Raw genomic sequence first — 18,832 nt, forward strand, 5'->3', positions numbered from 1 at the left:
AGGCTGGAGTGCAGTGGCGTGATCTCGACTCACTGCAGCCGCAACCTCCTGGGTTCAAGTGATCCTCCCACCTCCACCTTCTGAGTAGCTGGGACTATGGGCACCTGCCACCATGTCTGGCTAATTTTTCATATTTTTTATAGAGATGAGGTTTCACTATGCTGCCCAGGCTGGTCTTGAACTCCTGGGCTCAAGCAATCCTCCTACCTTGGCCTCCCAAAATGCTGACATTATAGGTGTAAGCCACCACACCTGGCAGTGTTCATTACTGTTATTAGCTGCTTCTGCTGCCAGAATGCTGACTTTCTCGCCATTGGCACCCTTTTCTGTTTCAATCTCTCCCATCCCACCAGCACTAGCTAGCCAGAGGCCCATAATAGGTGCTCTCAACCTCTTCATCTTTCAGACACTCTTGTCCTTAAAATATCGCCTCTGGCCCTTTTGGGCAACTGACCAAGGAGGAGCAGAGAGTTATTGTTCTCTTCCAATGAGGTGTCACTTGAGTTTTAACTGTGCCTGCATGCCTTGACCCACAGGCATGACTAATGGTAGGAATGAAGCTATTTCAGGGGCAGAGGGGTCTTTCTGGTGCTGGTCAGACCAACATATCCAGAAGTTGTCTACTATGCCTTCATGTGTGGACGTTGATGATGAATATAAAATTCATACTAAGAGATCTGGAACTTCTCCCTTGGGATTACAAGTGGGGTGCTTTATGCTCCTTTGGTTGAGAGGTCTTTTGGAGAGGTCTCCATTTCTCACAATACGACTAGGGTACCCAGGAGTTGTTCCATCTCTCCCTCTCTCCTGCCCCTAGGTTCTGGGAATGTAGGGAGACAGTGGACAACTGCCTGATGCATAGCACGTGTTTAGTAAATGTGGACGAGAGTAAGGAGAAAGCCATTACCTGAGGATCAGGAAACCCACATTCAAGTCCTGCCCCTGCCTTTACCAGGCGTCTGCTCTTAGACAAGTGATTTCTCTTTTCTGGGCCTCAGTTATCTGTAACATGAGGATGATAATACTTGACTCCTTTAGCAGACCAAACACTCAGACCAGTATGTTCACTTGGTTAATGCAGAAATAGAAGCCCAGACTGCGGAAGAGGCTTGCTGTGGGTCATGAAGCCAGAGTTTGGCTGCAAAGTCAGTTATGTGGAAAAGCCTAGTCAAGTGTTACAAGAGGATAGGGATCACCTATCAAGGTACTTAGGCTTTTTGACCCAGGGAAGGGAAGGAAAATCACCCTCTGTTAGATGACTTACAGCTATACTTTCAAAGCCAGTGGGAGTTTCTGAAGGTGGCTGTAAGGCTCAGGGAACCTGATGGTGTGTATGTGTCTCAGGGGTCACGAGCCCTGGTCGTATTAAAGATGTAGGCTATCTTGGAAGCTCTTCTCAGTGACTCTCTTGCAAAGTTTTAGGTCTCAACTCAGCTGCAAAATGAATGAACTGCTCATCTCACCAGCACAGAGCACATTTGGGCCAAACTCTTCGCTCAGTTTTATGGGGCCAATACATCTGCAGAATCACTTACCCGTCACTCTGCAGACAGAATGCATGATTTCGGAAAACTTTCTTTTCCCTTTTCCCAAAAAACTTTTATTCCCTGGCGGAAATGGTTTATCAACGTCTTTAAAAAACCGCTCAGATCTTCTTGGCAACCCCTGATACCATAAAAGAGTGGCTGTACGAATGCAAATGAATTGGAGGGCATTAAAAAACTCTCTTGCTTCGGCAGCTGAAGTGGAGAAGGACTGGATGATGGATAGCACGCGGCTTTCTGCTGAGCGATTTTGCTCTTTTTACGCCTGCCAATGGCTGATGTATTTCATCTTTTGTTTCCTTTACTGCCGCTTAAGCAACCACCCTCAGGCTGGGGGTATGTCCCTGAGCACCCACTTGTTTCACCCCCTGGGGAGGACTCCAGTCAGCTGTTCTGCATTCACCCCTGATTCAGGGAAGGCAGGGATGGCCCAGCTGGAGGGGGCCTCGAGGGAGCACCCCTCCTGGAACTGCTGAGCTCGGTAGAAGGGGCTGCTGAAGAGGCGGAAATCCTTTCTGCTTTCTCAAGGGGCATACGCCTCATTCCACACCACACCACTCGTGTTTATTGAGGCCTACTCTGTGCTAGGCACTGTTCTGGGCTCTGTGAGGATACCAAGAAGTGAAGGACACAACTCTGCCCTCCATGATCTTACTACCATTTTAGGAGGAAACTCACCCCAGTTATACACACCGGCATGCACGTAGTGCAGCCTTCCCACAGGGACCCACACTTACCCCCATGTGCACAGGCACATGCTCACACTCACCCACACACCATACAAATGCATGTGGAAACCCCACCCCACACAGGAAAATAAGTGCGCACATAGAAACACACACACACACACACAACCAAGACCCACCAACTCTCAAACCTGTGTGCGTTCATACGCATGCACACAAACACACACATGCTCCTGCATTCCCAGAGATGAGGAAGTTAAGCAATAAAACAAAATTATGTGTGATTCAAAGCTGGAATGAGTGGGCAGATGAGAAAGGATTCAGGCAGGCTTGCAGAGGAAATAATGCTGCTGTGGGAAATTTAGTTTCAGTTTAGTCTCTTAGTACCTGTGTGGCCTTGGTCGAGTCTCTTAGCCTCTCTGAGTCTCAGTTTCCTTAATTGAAACTGAGGTCCTTCCAGATGCAAGACCCCATGACTTTGTGAAGTCGGTTCAGAAGTCAATGTGGGTTGCTCTAATAGTAGTAATAATAACGACAGCTACTCTGTATTGAGTACTCACCAAGTGCCACATCCTGTGTTAAGCACTTTATATACTCTATTTTTTTTTTTTTTTTTTTTTTGAGACGGAGTCTCACTCTGTCCCCCTTGCTGGAGTGCAGTGGCCGGATCTCAGCTCACTGCAAGCTCCGCCTCCCGGGTTCAGGCCATTCTCCTGCCTCAGCCTCCTGAGTAGCTGGGACTACAGGCGCCCGCCACCTCGCCCGGCTAGTTTTTTTTTTTTGTATTTTTTAGTAGAGACGGGGTTTCACTGTGTTAGCCAGGATGGTCTCGATCTCCTGACCTCGTGATCCACCCGTCTCGGCCTCCCAAAGTGCTGGGATTACAGGCTTGAGCCACCGCGCCCGGCCTGTATACTCTATTTTTTTAAATCCTCACAGCAATCCTAGAAGATGAGTGCTTTTATTAGCTGTGTTTTGCTGGTGAGAAACTGGGACTCAGAAAGGTGTAGTTAGTAGCCTACAGTTACACAGCAAATAGAATTAGAGTCTGTATTTGAACATGGACAGGTTGGCTACAGGGCCTGAACTTTTAGCTTTGTTGAACATACACTGAATCGAATTTGTGCTGGCACTGGGGACCAGGAGATGAACAACATACAGCCCCAGCCCATCAGAGGCCCACAGTCCAGTGTGGAGGTGGCTACCTACCAGATTGTCAGCATGAGCTGCGTGGCTTCATGCTGGGGAAGCTTGGGCTCCTGGAGACTCATCTCTCCCTGAGCCACGTGAGAGAGGCTTATTCCGCTCATCCAAGTGATGGGGCAGCTACCTCACGGAAAGAAGGTGATGGGGAAAGGCTGTGTAACTGGGGCTTTTGCCCTGGCCTCTGTCTGAGCAGCTGGGTGCTCCCTGGACAGACTCCAGAGTGCTGGGATCTGGCCCTACCTTGGGGGACCAGGCAGGTTCCTGCCTTTTCCTGGTGTTTTCAGGACAAAGTCTGCCCAGACAAGGGGATTGTGAGGAACACCCTGTGATTGCTCTTTGAGTGATAATCGCCTTCTCTGAATCAACAGGTTCTCTGTGTGCAAACTCTCCTTGACTCTCTCTGATGCTGGGCAAAGCCGACTGGTTCCCCTCCCCAGGCTCTGTTCCCTCTTGCTCAGTTTCCCAGGTGAAGAGGATGCGGTTGACTCTCCTCGCTTCCCTGAACGTTCTTCCACCTGCTGGTCCCCGCAGCCTTCTCACCATGTGGTCTCTTTCTTGCTGTCTCTCCACAGCCTGCTGACCAATGCTCCTGCCCAGTCCCCCTCCATTCTCAGCTCCCCTTCACCACAGATGACCTTCCTTTTTAAAAATTTACTGAGGTCGCTGGGCGTGGTGGCTCATGCCTGTAATCCCAGCACTTTGGGAGGCCAAGGCGGGCTGATCATGAGATCAGGAGATCAAGACCATCCAGGCCGACATGGTGAAACCCCGTCTCCACTAAAATGCAAAAACAAAAAAAACAAAACAAACAAACAAAAAAAAGTAGCAGGGCATGGTGGCGTATGTCTGTAGTCCCAGCTACTTAGGAGACTGAGGCAGGGGAATCGCTTGAACCTGGGAGGTGGAGGTTGCAGTGAGCTGAGATCGCGCCACTGCACTCCAGCCTGGTGACAGAGCAAGACTCTCCATCTCAAAAAAAAAAAAAAATATTTTTATTGAGGTGGAACTCACACAACAAAAAATTAACCATTTTAAGGTGAATGATTCAGTGGCATTTTGTATATTCACGATGTACAACCATCACCTCTATCTACTTCCAAAACATGTTAGCCACCATCAACCCAGAAGAGAATCCCATACCCATTAAGCAGTTTCTCCACATTCTCCCCTCCTCACAGTCTCTGGCAACCACTACTCTGCTTCCCGGCCCCATGGATTTGCCTATTCTAGATATTTCATGTAAATAGAATCATACAATATGTGACCTTTTGTGACTTGCTTCTTTTGCTTAGCAGAATGTTTGCCAGGTTCATCAATATTCAGCATGTGTCGGTCCTTCATGTCCTTTTATGGCTGCATAATATTCTGGTGTAAGGATATACCACAATTTGTTTATCCATTCATCTGTCGGTGGACATTTTGTTGTTTCCACCATTTGACTATTGTGAACAGTTTTGCTATTCATGTACAAGTATTTGTTTGAGTCCCTGTTTTCAATTCTTGGGACTGCATACCTAGGAGTGGAATTGTTCAGTTATATGGTAACTCTATGTTTATTTTTTTATTTTGAGACAGGATTTTGCCCTGTTGCCCGGGCTGGAGTGCAGTGGTGCGATTTTGGCTCACTGCAACCTCTGCCTCCTAGGCTCCAGCAACTCTCTTGCCTCAGCCTCCCAAGCAGCTGGGACCACAGGTGCGTGCTATCGCACCCAGCTAGCTTTTGTATTTTTTGTAGAGACAGGGTTTTGCTATGTTGCCCCAGCTGGTCTTGAGCTCCTGAGCTCAAGTGATCTTTCTGTGTATTAGTCTATTTTCATACTGCTGTAAAGATTCTGCTTGAGACTGGGTAATTTAGAAAGAAAAGAGGTTTAATTGACTCAAATTTCAGCATGGCTGAGGAAGCCTCAGGAAACTGACGATCATGGTGGAAGGCAAAGGGGAAGCAAGGTACCCTCTTCACGAGGTGGCAGGAAGGAGAATTACCCAGTGAAGTGGGAAGAGCTCCGTATAAAACCATCAGCTCTTGTGAGAACTCACTCACTGTCAAGAGAACAGCGTGGGGGAGACCGTGCCCATGATTTGATTACCTCCACCTGGTCTCTCCCTTGACACGTAGGGATTAGGGGGATTACAATTCAAGATGAGATTTGGGGCTGGGAGTAGTGACTCACGCCTGTAATCTCAGCACTTTTGGAGGCCAAGGTGGGTGGATCACTTGAGGTTAAGAGTTCGTGACCAGCCTGACCAACATGGTGAAACCCTGTCTCTACTAAAAAAATACAAAATTAGCCAGGTGTGCGTGGTGGTGCACGCCTGTAATCCCAGCTACTTGGGAGGCTGAGGCAGGAGAATCACTTGAACCTGGGAGGTTGCAGTGAGCTGAGATCGAGCCATTGTACTCCAGCCTGGGTGACAAGAGCAAAACTCCCGTCTCAAAAAAAAAAAAAAAAAAAAAAGAGGAGATTTGGGTGGGGACACAAGCCTAACAATATTAGCTCACCTCAGCCTCCCAAAGTGCTGGGATTACAGGCATGAGCCACCCATGCCTGACCTATATTTAACTCTTTTTGAGGAACCTCCAAGCTCTTTTCCACAGTGGCTGAACCATTTTACATCCTCACCAGGATCATAGGAGTGCCTGCTTTCTGCAAAGATCTGACTTGTCAATCCCATCCGAAACCCACCTGGCATTCCTCATTACTTCCTGGTGATGATTTTCTTTTCTTTTTGAGACAAAGTCTCACTCTGTTGCCCAGGCTGGAGTGCAGTGACGCCATCTCGGCTCACTGCAACCTCCGATTCTCCTGCCTCAGCCTCCCTGGTAGCTGAAATCACAGCGTGCACCCTGGTGATGGTTTTCTAACACCTAACTGAAGAACTGGAAATTTAATATGTCAAGTGGACAAAAGAGAAAAGAGTCAGCTCAGGGTGATGCAGGAACCAGGGGCTGCAGCCCAGCTGCCCAGCATCTTCTTGCTCTGCAGAGCCACCTTGGAACCTTTGAAACCACTGGTCTAGAATGAGCCCCATGTTACATGGAAGGGGATCTGGAACCAAGAGAGGGAAGGGACTTGGCTATGGTCACCTAATGACTTAGTGGCATAGCGAGAACTGGAACCAAAGTATTCTGGCTCCCTGGCTCCCTATAAAGTGCTCTTTTTTTTTTCCTAAGGAAAAAATTACAAAAGTGATATATTCTTGCCGTAATAAATTCAAACAGTAAAGAAATAGAAAGTAAAAACTGAAAGTTTCTTATCCCTATCTCTTACCCCAGCCTCTGGAGACAATCAGTGTGAAAAGTTTGACTGTGTCCTTCAAGATTTTTTTCTCTGTGCACGCACACACACCCACCCACTCACTCACCTATAAACACACACCTACATGAGTACAATCCCCAAAATGGGGTTGTACTAGATTTACTGTTCTGTGATTTGCTTTGTATGGTAGTTCTTGAAGTCTGGAAGGACCCATCACTTGCCCTTGAGAGCTTACAATTGGAGTGATATGCCGTGGAAGAATGGAAGTATCTCAATCACATTTATGTACCCAAAGAAAGGAACATGGGCTTAGGGGCCTGAAGGCTGGGCTGGGTTTGTAGAGGTGCAGGTAGCATTCCAGGTGAGCACCAGCTGAGCAAAGGCTTTGCAGTGGTGACAAGTGAGCTGAGATGGACTGAAGAGCTTGAGTCAGGGAGGCTGGGCTGAGAGAAGGGGCCAAACTATGAAGGACCTTGAATGCCAGGGAGAGAAAACAGCGAGGTGTCAACTAGGCAGCAGGGAGTCACTGGGAGAGAAAAATGGAAGTGGTGCTTCTGGGAGAAGGAATCTGGATCTCTAATGTGCCTGTGTGTGCAAGTGTGCACACTCATTGGAGATGGCAGGTTTTTTTTTTTTTTGAGACTGAGTCTTGCTCTCTCACCTAGGCTAGAGTGCAGTGGTGCAACCTTCGCCTCCTGGGTTCAAGCGATTCTCCTGCCTCAGCCTCCTGAGTAACTGGGATTACAGGCATCTGCAACCATGCCTGGCTAATTTTTGTATTATTAGTAGAGATGGGGTTTTACCATGTTGGCCAGGCTGGTCTCAAACTCCTGACCTCAGGTGATCCATCTTGGCCTCCCAAAGTGCTGGGATAACAGGTATGAGCCACCGCACCCAGCAGATGGCAGGGTTTTTGGTGGAGTTTAGATAGCACTGGCAGGAAGGAGCCAGGCAGGAGGCTGTGGCCCAGTTATGAGCTGTCTAGGCAGAAGCTATGAGAGTGAATTCAGAGACGCCCTGGAGGGACCCTCTGGACTGGTGGTCAATTGGCTGTGGAAAAGGAGAACCAGACTGATGTAAGGACCCGATCTTGTATAAATGGCAGCAAGGGTGGCATCACTGGGCCACTGGAAGTCAGGACTGGGTAGTGTCTTGGGGATGTGGCGTGGAGAGGGGAGCTGGGGGTTTTGGATCTGTTTGCCCCAGATGGAGGTGAAGGCAAGCCAGGGTCAGCTGCCCCTGGGGCACAGAATCACATCTCCATGACTGAAAGGCGCAGAGCCAAGATGGGCTGACTTGGGAGGCTCTCAGCCTGCCCACTCTCTCCCTCCGCCCCCAGTTTTGAGAGGGATTTTTCTTCTCACTGTGCTTCCCCTCCTGTGCTCTCTAGGGACTCACTCTGTCCTTGCCAACCTAGTTTTCAGGACTCTGTGAGCCAGACGGGGACACCAAGCAGACAGGACTGGAGGGTGACGCAGGGGTGGAGGTTCTAGCTGCAGGGTCCATTTCAGGGCTGTCTTTTGCTGTGGACAATGGAAGTACGAGGGAAATTAGAGAACAAAAGAGCCCCAAACCTCACACGTTTACATCAGGAATTGCTGAGAAAGAGGAGGAGAGGGGAAGAAAGCAAGTGCTGGGTGAGTGGGGCAAGAATTTTAAGGTTTGGAGAATGTGAGGCTCTGGGGAAAGGAGAACAGAGGAAAGGGTCTTTATCAAAGAGTCTATGGGGTTTTAGCTGGATCCTTTTTACAGTGCTTGGAGAGATTCAAGCGAAGATTAGAATTTCCTTTTTAATTGCTTTTGGCCATCAGACTGTTTCTTTGCGTGTAGTACCAAGGCAAGACTGGGCCACGTGGGGCAGAGGAATTCATCTGGATTAAATAAGAAGTATTCCCCACCCCTTTCACATTTTGTTTCTGAAGATGGGATGCATGTGAAACAGATGTATGCATTGTTAGTAAATGAATGATGGAATTTAGGATTAGTAGTGTCAGGGATAGCAGGAAACATACCAGTTAGCATCTTGGTTGAAGGAATAGCAAACCACTTAAAGTAGCTCAGTCCTAAGGGGAACTTGGCTGTAAGGACATTGAGTGTTTCCTGGAGGGATGTGGCAGGTCCTTGGGAAAGGGCTGGAGCTGGCTCCTGGAGATGCGCTCTCTCCTCTGTCTCTGCTCCTCCCTGCCTGTCTTCACATCTGTGTCTTGCTTCTCTCCTTCTCTGCAGTCCAGCTTCCTTTGCTACTCTGATCCACGTGGCAGGGAATTCAGCTCCTTCAGCTCTGGGGGCTACATGGAATAACACCAACTGTCTCAGGAGAAGCGGAATGTTTCCCTCTCTTCCAATCCCAAGTTCTTGAAGGATGATGCTGATTGGTTCTGGCAGGGTGAGGTGCCCCAATCCCCACCCCTGTGGCTGGTGAGATGGAGGGGGCAGGATCACCGGGAGTCCAAGTGGCTGCCAGAGCATGTAGCTGCAGCCCCAGGACAGGCAGTGAAGAGGAGTCCTTAGAGACTGCTAGGGCTATGCAGGCAACCGGTGGCTGCTCCCCGAGACAGTGCTCCTTTCTTGAGTGCTTAATTACTATCCCAATCAAGAGTGACTAGACAAAATCTGATTTTCCCTGCACTTGAAGACAGAGCTAAGTCCCCTGGGTTTCATCTGCGGCTCTGAAGGGGACCCAGGTGGCAGGCAGAAAACAGAGCCCCCTTTGGCTCCAGCCCTGCCGTTTCTCTCCTCAGCCCCACCTGCCAGCTTGGGCGCCAAGTGTGGTCCCAGCCAGGAAGGATTTAAGCCCTCGCCCACTTGAGCCTCTCTCTGTGTCCTTTTCTCTTCCTTGCTGCTTCTGTGCTTTTCTCTGACAGATGAATCCAGACCTCGCCCCTATGGTGTGGACCTACTGGCCCTAAAGTGTATCTAGGAGGGGCTTGCTTCCTGCCTTTCCCTGCTGTTTCTCAGTGACTAGACACTAACTCCAGGCCCCGGGGGCTCTGCTGTTGCTCCCCCACCCATGCTCCTTGTAGCCATGGCTCTGGCATGGTGCCAGATGCTGGCCTCAGGGTGTCGTGGTGGTGCTGGCGCTGTCTGGGGAAATGACCTTAGTCCTCTCCACGCTCCTTGCTGGGGGCTGTGTTACTCATGACAAACAGAGCCCATGCCGAGGGCAGCCACAAGTGGGGGGCACCAGAAAAGGTAAAATACTCGGCATCAATGAACTTACCTGGAATTTTGCAATCTAAAAACCTAGAAAGCAGGTATTTTAATTTCAAGAGTCATAATAATAACATTTAATAGGCTTTCCCTCTGTGACAGGTTTTGCTGTCAGTACTTAATTTATATTATCCTTAATCCTCACAAACACCTGAAGAAGTAATCTGGTGTCATCACTTCCTTTAAAGATGAGGACACTGAGGCACAGTAAGGTCAAGTGACTTGCCCAAAGCCAGGATTTAAATCCAGCCAGCCAGGCTCCAGAGTCCACAACCCTGATCACTGCACAGGGATTACAGTAGCTTTTGTAATTCCTGTAACTTTTGTGTCATTTAAAAAAAAAATCAAATTTTATTTTGAAATTTATAGTAGGGGAGGGGAAGGGAATGGTACCAAATTCTTTTCAGTTTTTAGGGCATTTACAGATCCGACCTTGATCTTATCTGCTTTAAGCTGATTTGTTAGTTTTGGTTAGAGGGACCTATGGGTTCCACTTCTGGCTCCCCCAGTCTAGAACTTTCCTGTCCTGGTACGAAGCTCTGGCCAGGGCTCTGTCCCCTTCTGCTGAGGACCTGGACTTGGCCTCTCCGGAGGTGCTGGCTTTGGCGTTTATTTCCGGTGTGGTGCTGATGGCTCATGTCTCACTGCGGGGTCTTACAAGTGGGTGGGGGAAGAGGTCTGACACGGCTGTGCCCTTCCTCCCACTCCTGCCCTGCTTCAAGGAGCACGAAACCCTTTCACACCCTGCTCTTTTTCCTCTCTGGCTCCCAACAGCTCCGGGCTAGTGGCAGATGGCTCAACCTCTAGATGGAAGAGCCTGCTCCTAGGAGGCCTCGACACATCAAAAGCAGATTGGACTCCAGGCTTTAGCAGCTGAGAGGTGAGTGTCTGCGGGAGGGACATGCGTTTATTAAACACCTCTGGAGCCAGCAGTTCATGTGAGGCTTCTGGGTGGGGAAAGTGCTGAGGCCCAGAGAACAGGGGTTGGGTCCTGACTGCCCAGAGTGGTGGGACTTTTGTGGCAAGCCGTCCCTGGCCTCAACTCCTCATCCGAACGATGGGGACAGTGATCCCAGAGGAAGCAGGGAGGGCGAGAGCCATGCCCAGTAATGACAATAATGGTGATGAAGATGATAATAATAGCTGACACATATTGAATGCTTGCCATGTATAAACTCACTGCTAAGAGCTGTACATGCGTTATCCACTCAACAGATCTTTATTGAGTGTCTGCATGATGGCAGGCATTGTTGGAAGTGTTTGGGATAATGCCACAACCTTGGTAAACAGTGCTTACTATGAGCGGGCACCATTCCAAGCACTTAATGTATAATACATTCTTTAATTCTCACAACAGCCCTCAAGGTAGATACTCTTATTATCCCAGTTTCACGGCTGTGGAAAACTGAGACACAGAGAGGTTGAGTAATTAACCCAAGGTCACACGGTTGGTAGGTGTTGGCATCAGGATTTGAACTTGGCAAGTTGAGCTCTGGTGTTTGTGCTCTTTAATCTCAAATGCTCTAGATGTGAATAAAGCTGCCCTCAAGGATCTGATAGCCACATGGGAGGAGGTGTGTGTTCAGCAGCTATATATATCTATGTATCTATATATATATCTATAAAATGTATTTTCAGATTGTTGTAATTGCCCTAAAGGAAATATATTAATACACTGAGAGGAATTATTTTTTATTTTTATTTTTGAGATAGAGTCTTGTTCTGTTGCCCAGGCTGGAGTGCAGTGGTGTGATCATGGCTCACTGCAGTCTTGAATTTCCAGGCTCGAGCAATCCTCCCACCTCAGCCTCCTGAGCAGCTGGTACTACAGGCGCATGTCACTACGCCAGGCTATTTTTTTTTTTTTCTCGTGGAGACGAGGTCTTGCTATGTTGCCCAGGCTGGTCTGAAACTCCTAGGCTCAAGAAATCTTCCCTCCTCAGCCTCCCAAAGTGTTGGGATTATAGGTGTGAGCCACCGTGCCCAGATGAGAGAGACTGTTTTAGATAATTTGGTCAGAACATTCAGTCCTCTCCAGAACTTTATAGTGGGTTTGTTTGCTGTCCCATTTTCCAGATGAGTATGGTGAGGCTTTGAGAGATTAAATAGGGAGCCAGAAAGGAGCTAAGCAGTAACTCAGATTCAGGACACTGGCCTCTGATACCTGTAGTCCTGATCACTGCTCTGAGGCTTCCTGCGCTGTGCTTTGGTCAGGCAAGAGAGCTTTCTATAGGGCTTGGGGTGGGTGGGGTCGGTGGGTCTCTCCCAGAGGATCCAACCCTGTTCTTTGTTCTGAAGCATCAGGAGGAAGTCTCCCATGTCTCTGACTCCCTTGCTGTCAGCCTTCAGGGCCTGGCGTGTGCACCTGTGTGGCCTGTGTACCCGTGTGGGGTGTGCGTGTGCATGCACATCCCTGCACTCGCTCATGTGTGATTGTGTGTCTGTCTCTCTCCCTCCCTGCAGGCTCCTGCTCCACAGACCATCCTGACCTTTTATTAGGTCACTTTATAATTGATTGAAATGTCCCAGGTACCTTCTCTTAACTCCAGAGTGATTATGACAATTATGATGATTATCAAGTAAAAAAATAAAAAAGAGAGTGAGAGACGAAGGGGGCTGGGGGCTGGGGGTTGGGAATTGCTGGAGAGCTAGGCAGTGCTGTCATTAAGCGACATTGTGTGAGATTGTTCGCCTTCAAAAGGCCTCTGTGAAAAGGAGAGAGTGTCTTTAAAAACAAGGCCCATTATGCAGGCTGCGCGGGGTGCACGGTGCTGGCGGGAGGACCGTGGGGTGTAATTAGGGCAGTGACAGCTGGAATTACAGTGTCTCCGCAGTGGTGCCGCCTCTTGGTGGTGGGGGGTGGGGTGGGGGGAGTTGGAGGAGGGGACAGATAATGGCTGGCAAGTTCTGGATCCTTGCCAGGAGCTAGAGTCCTTTGGTGAGCCAGAGTGACCTGGGTTTGGGCAGAAGGGGCCGGGAGCATGGGGCTGCCAGAACCATTTATCTCTCCCAGGAAGGCAGCCTCTTATTTTTGGAAGCCTTTTATGATGGCTCACCGCCCCTTCCAGGCTTTTTGAGCATTCCCACCCCTATAGGGAGTTGGCAGAGAAAAGCCAACTGTGTGGAACAGAGGACGCAGATAAATAATCTCCCAGCCCCCTCTGAACAGGAGTGCAACAGCCTCCACTCAGCTGTTCTGTGAGGAAGGAAAGCTGCACCTCCTGCTGGCCTGCCTGGTCCCTGTGGGGCGGGCTGGTGCTTATCTGCAGGGCTTGCTCCAGTCTCACCATTCCAAACCACAGGATTAGATTAAGCAGCATTCCCATGGCGGGTGGAAATGTCGGATGCCTCAAACCCTTCCAATCTGCAACAGAATGGGGGTTCATGAGTGACCTAGTCTCTCCTCTTTTTCCTTCCAACACAGGGCCCCTCTAGAGCATCCTCCAGACCTGTGGTCCCACAGCATCCTCTTGAACAACCCCCAGTCCAGGGAACTTACTCCTTATCCAAGAGGCTCTGGAGCCTGACTGTTTGGGCTTAAATCCTGCCATTTATTATCAATGTGACCTTGGGTGAGTTCTGTCACCTCTTTGTGCCTCAGTTTCCCACCTGTGACATGAAGATAATAATACTCATCCTTATGACACAGGGCTGTTGTGAGGACTATCCAAGACATTTGATATTAAGGACTTGACCCAGTGCCTGCCACACAATGAGGTCTTGATAATGTTCTTCCAAGGCAGCTTAAGCAGATTTTACTGGAAGATAATTCTTTTCTTGTAGTGAGCTAAAATCCGGAAGTTTTTCTGTTGATCCTGGCTCGGCATTCTAGGGCCATGCAGTTGGTCATTCATTAATTTATTCATTCAATAAATGCATATTGACTGTCTATGATGTCAGGCCTTGTGCTGGTGAGGGCCTTGTCTGCAGAGAGTTGAGATGGAATTCCTGGTCTGTGCTTCTCCAGCCCCTTGTCCCCTGCTCTGCAAAGACACTGTGGTCTGTACAAGCCCAGCAGGAGGGGCCAAGCAAGGCTACAACTCTGGCTATGACCTGACCTAAGAGTGCGTGGAGAGGCAGGGGTGTTTGGGGGCAGGAGGGGCAGTGACAGACCAAGGCCTGGGGCTTTTCCCTTTCTCAGAGCCACTAGGAGAGGGGTCCTTAGCACCCCTCCACCCCAGGAACCCAGGCAGCCACAGATGGGCCATTGGCCTTGGAAAAGGCCAAATGTCCCCATCCCTGGGTCAGTACCCTGATGCTGTAAACATTCCTGCTCTGAGCAAGCTGCAGCTGAAGGACTAAGGGGTCACCACTACCTACTAGAGGGGATGTTTATGTTATTATTCCTTTTTTTGACTCTTAATGAGGAAAGTCAGAACCTCTGTTTCCTGGAACTCCTTATTATTACTTTTTTTGACTCTAATGAGGAAAGTCAGAACCTCTGTTTCCTGGAACTCCTTGCGCTGTTGTTTAGATAAGTTTAAATGAGCTGTGATTAAGCTAATTTTGGGGTAATTAACTTGGGGAAGGAATCCGTCACTTCTTAAAATTCTAAGTGACTGTTCATTAGAAGAGGGGGCACTCGCAGAGGAGCCACGCGGCTTTCAGGAGCCCCGCTTAATTAAAACATAAGGAACTCAGCCACAGAGCAAGGGTTTACCGTCATTAATGAAAAATGAATATTCTTTATCTAATTACACAGCATAATTAATTGGAGTCTCCAACCATGGAGGTGGAGGGGGGTAGAGGAAGCCACAGGAAGGCAGAGGCTCCTGTTCCCACAGACCCCAGGACGGGTTGGAGCCAGACTCAGGGATCCTCTTGAGGTCTCCTCACTGCTTAGGGCCCAGGTCAACCCTGGCCCAGGATGCAGAAGGGCCGGGTGGGGAGCAGACTCGACCCCATCTTTGATGCCCCACAGCCGTGGGAGCAGGTTCCTGCCTGGCCCCAGAGGTCTCTTCAGTGGTAGTTTGAACCTGTGTCAGCCAATCTGCATCCTAGCATTCAGTTCTGTATTCAGTAAATGTAGCTGGCACCTCTTATGCGCCAGACTGTGAATGAAACAGATCTAAGCCCTGCCCTTAGGAAGGGCATGGGTTTGAATCCTGGCTCTGCTGCTTTTTCACTGCAGTGATCTTGGGCAAGTTCCTTCATTTTCTGTGTCTCAGTTTGCTCATCTGTAAAATGGGATGAACCATAGCCCTTAACTCAGACGGTTGTTATGAGGACTAGGGGAATTAATATTCATAAAGCACTTAGAAAACAGTGCCTGGCACATATAAGTGCTCTGTAATAAATGGTGGTTTTCTAAATAAATAAGAAAAAAAATCGGGATGGGTGCTATGAGGGAAAAGAACAGGATGTATTAAGTAGCAAGACAGAAGAACACGAGAGGACTGGCTTTAGAGGTGGCGTTCAGAGGCAGGGTGGGAAGGGGATGTCGCTGCCTGATTGTGCCCGTCCCCACCTGCCAGCCCCACTGTTGCCAGCAGGTCTGGATATGTACCTTCTGGTGTCTCTATCTTCCTCTCCATCTTCCTTCTGGGGACTTCTAGGTCAGCAGCACACTTTTTGGCTTGCCCTCTGAGTGCCTCCACAACATTTTGCCCAGGCAGGGAGTTCTGTCAAGGCCCAGCTGTCTACAGGTGAGGCCAGCACAGAGCACATGTGAGAAGGCATCTTGAAGATGGTGTCATCAACCCATTTTACTGGTGAGGAGACTGAGGCCCAGGGGACACTGTCAGGGGGCTGGCTAGTGGGGCTGGCTTTCTGACTCCCAGCCCACTGCTCTCACTCTCTGTCCAAGGTCAGCCAGCATCTTGCTTCTGTCAGTCTGGCTGGGCTAGCCATCCCCCTGAGTCCAAACCTGATCCAGGATCCTTTTGTCTGGTGCCTGAGAAATCTGCATTGCCCTGCGATTCAGTTTTCTGAGCTCTGGCTCAACGTGCTTTCCAACAAGTTCTTTTTCTTCCTGATTTCCTCTCTCTTTTCACCTCTCCCTCTCTCTCTGTCATTGCACAGAGCCAGGCACAGAGGCAGCTATTGGGGTTAAAAGATAAATGAGGTTGGCCGGGTGCGGTGACTCACGCCTGTAATCCCAGCACTTTGGGAGGCCGAGGCAGGTGGATCACCTGAGGTTGGGAGTTTGAGACCAGCCTGATCAACATGGAGAAACCCCATCTCTACTAAAAATACAAAATTAGCTGGACATGGTGGCACATGCCTGTAATCCTAGCTACTTGGGAGGCTGAGGCAGGAGAATCGCTTGAACCCAGGAGGCAGAGGTTGCAGTGAGCCGAGATTGCGCCATTGCACTCCAGCCTGGGCTATAAGAGCGAAACTCCTTCTCAAAAAAAAAAAAAAAAAAAAAAAAAGATAAAGATAAATGAGGTCTCACCCCTTTTCTGGGCAGGTATATCCAATCTAGTCACATTCTCTCTCTCTCTGTATCCGTTGCAAATACCAGGCCCCACTTCTGTCTTGCTTTTGTTTAATCTAGTTTTGTGGGGAGCAGTGGGGATGCTTTTGCCTATTGCAAGCTGCTGTGGGCATGAGCCCCAGGCCATGCTCACATCGCAGACCAGGCAAAGCAGTGCAGGTAGCATGGGGAGGGCAGCACCAGGAGGTCACCTGTCACCTGGCTCCAGGGAGGTCACCTGTCTCCAGGCAGGTCACTCGTTTCCAAGCAGGCTGCCTTCTAGACCCGCATGCTGGTGACTCTTCGAAGTTCTCAGGGTAATTCTGTTCCCTGCGAAGGAGGCCATCGCTGGGCCTTCCAGGCCACTGCTCTGGGGTCTTGCCCTCTGGTTCTCCTGCCCATTTGGGAGAGCGTCTTTGCCACGGGAGCTGTGACAAAGGGGGTGCAGGAGGCTTCTGGCTGAGCTAAACTGATCATATTCTGGATACAGCTTTCAGTTAATCTCTGAGGTGTTTTGAGGTTGTCTTTGGGGAAGAGGGAGAAGTAGCCCTGGGGAGGAGCGAAGCGGCAAGAGAGAAAAGAGAGAGTGTATCAGGAGGGGCCTTATAAAGATAGACAGATGATAGCTGTGGAGAAGAGGCTGATGGGAGAGTGTTGATAGCTGTCCCCGAGGATTCACTGCCCCAAAAAGAAAATTTGGAATGCCTGCAGCATTTTGGAAGGTCCTTTGTTCCTCCCTTTCTCGGGGAGCCAGAACCTTCCCAGGAGATAATTCACTGAGACCAGGTTTCAGATGGGCCAGGGGAGGGAACAAGGGGACGAGAGTGCAGCAGTGGCTCCTGTGCAGAAACGAAGCCAGGATGAGGGCATGTCCAGAGCTCCTCCTGTTTTGCTGAAGCGCCTCCCAGGAGTCTGGGTCCCTTCCTGGCACAGTGCTGTTTAAACTGGTTACTTCCCCAAAGCCATGGCCACTTTCATGCCCCAGTTAACTGCAGAAAATGCATGAATTTATTTCTGTAAAGCTAACCTGAAACAAAAAACATTATATTGGCTGGAAGGAGAAACTTTCTGGGCGGGAGAGGTGGGAAGTCACTGCTCCTGGCCCCTGGGGATCCTAGCCTCTTCAGAACCAGCTGCATTCAGCCAGAAGCTGGGGCTGAAACAGCCACTCTGGTTCCTTATTAGCTCCAGCTTCTCCTTAATCTGATGATTCTTGAGATAGCGGGAAGCTCTTAGTTCCCTTCTCACAAGGGCGGGTTTGAGTGAAATCAAATAGACTTCTAGCATCGTTTCAATCACCTGCCTGAAAGGCTTGATTTAGCTCTCTGGTCAGAAAGATGGGATTCAATCAATGTTCATCCAAAAAAGCACATTCTTCCTAAAAAATTACTTTGCATATTATTAAAAAGTAGCAACACTCCCCATCTCCCAGGGAGCCCCAGCTTGCGTTTTGAGAAGAGGCACACAACACGTGGGAAAGTTGTGATTTATTTCTCCGCTTTCTTTCAGATTCATTTCACGGCTCTTTTGGCAGATGAGACAAATGGCATTTGACTTTCCTTTTTTTTTTCTTTTTGCGACAGGGTTCCCCTCTGTTGCTAGGGTACAGTGGTGCAATCACAGCTCACTGCAGCCTCGAGCTGTTGGGCTCAAGTGATCCTCCTGCCTCAGCCTCCCAAGCTGGGGACTACAGGCATGCACCACTATGCCCAGCTAAGTTTTTGTTTTTTTGGTAGAGATGGGGTCTCACTATATTGCTCAGGCTGGTCTCTTGGGCTCAAATGATCCTCCTGTCTCAGCTTCCCTAAATGCTGGGATTACAGGCATGAGCAACTGTGCTTGGCTAACTTTCCTGAAGGCAGAAGGAGAAGGTACTGGTGGCAGGACTAGGGAGGCAGGGTGATGGGGCTACTGGTCAGGCTTGATGGCGTGAAGGTACACCCATTCATAAAGACACATGCACCAAAGTGGTTTTCATGAAACAAGCCCAGTCTGCACTGACTGTCAGGTCTTTTCCTTGGGAGACACAGCCCTGGCTTTGGAATTGGTCAGAACTGGATCTGAATCCTGGCTCTGTGGCCTAGGGCAAACCACTTTGGCCTCTGAACCTCAGTCTCCTTAATTATCAAATGGGGAGAATAGCACCAACGTGGTAGGGTTGTGCGAGGAATAAATGGGACAACACACGTGCAGTTGCTGGCTCATGACAGGCGCTCAGCTAATTTGAGTTCCTTTTTTGGAAGGTTGCTGATAACGTCTTTTTCATTTCTGTATATTGAATGTGGAGAAGGCATTTACTAATTTGTTGAATAAATGGAATTTTTATAAAAAAGAAATTTGTTTAGCCCTGAAATTTTACTTCCGTTAGCTAGAGATGTGAATTGTGAGCTTAAATGGCGCGGTGGCTCATGCCTGTAATCCCAGCACATTGGGAGGCTGAGGCGAGTGGATCACCTGAGGTCAGGAGTTTGAGACCAGCCTGGCCAACATGGTGAAACCCTGTCTCTACTA

The 18,832-nt window shown here is 49.2% G+C and overlaps 1 long non-coding RNA gene across 1 annotated transcript in view; it reads left to right on the forward strand.

The window, feature by feature from the left end:
• The window catches only part of LOC106997818 (uncharacterized), a 106,036-nt gene that overhangs the window by 74,137 nt on the left and 13,067 nt on the right, over window positions 1-18,832 (forward strand). Inside the window, exon 2 of the long non-coding RNA XR_013403982.1 lies at window positions 10,678-10,783. This is a non-coding gene — a long non-coding RNA (uncharacterized LOC106997818). The remainder of the gene's footprint in view (window positions 1-10,677; window positions 10,784-18,832) is intronic.

This window comes from Macaca mulatta, chromosome 1 (assembly GCF_049350105.2).
Source record: "Macaca mulatta isolate MMU2019108-1 chromosome 1, T2T-MMU8v2.0, whole genome shotgun sequence".
In the NCBI taxonomy this organism is placed as follows: Eukaryota; Metazoa; Chordata; class Mammalia; order Primates; family Cercopithecidae; genus Macaca; species Macaca mulatta.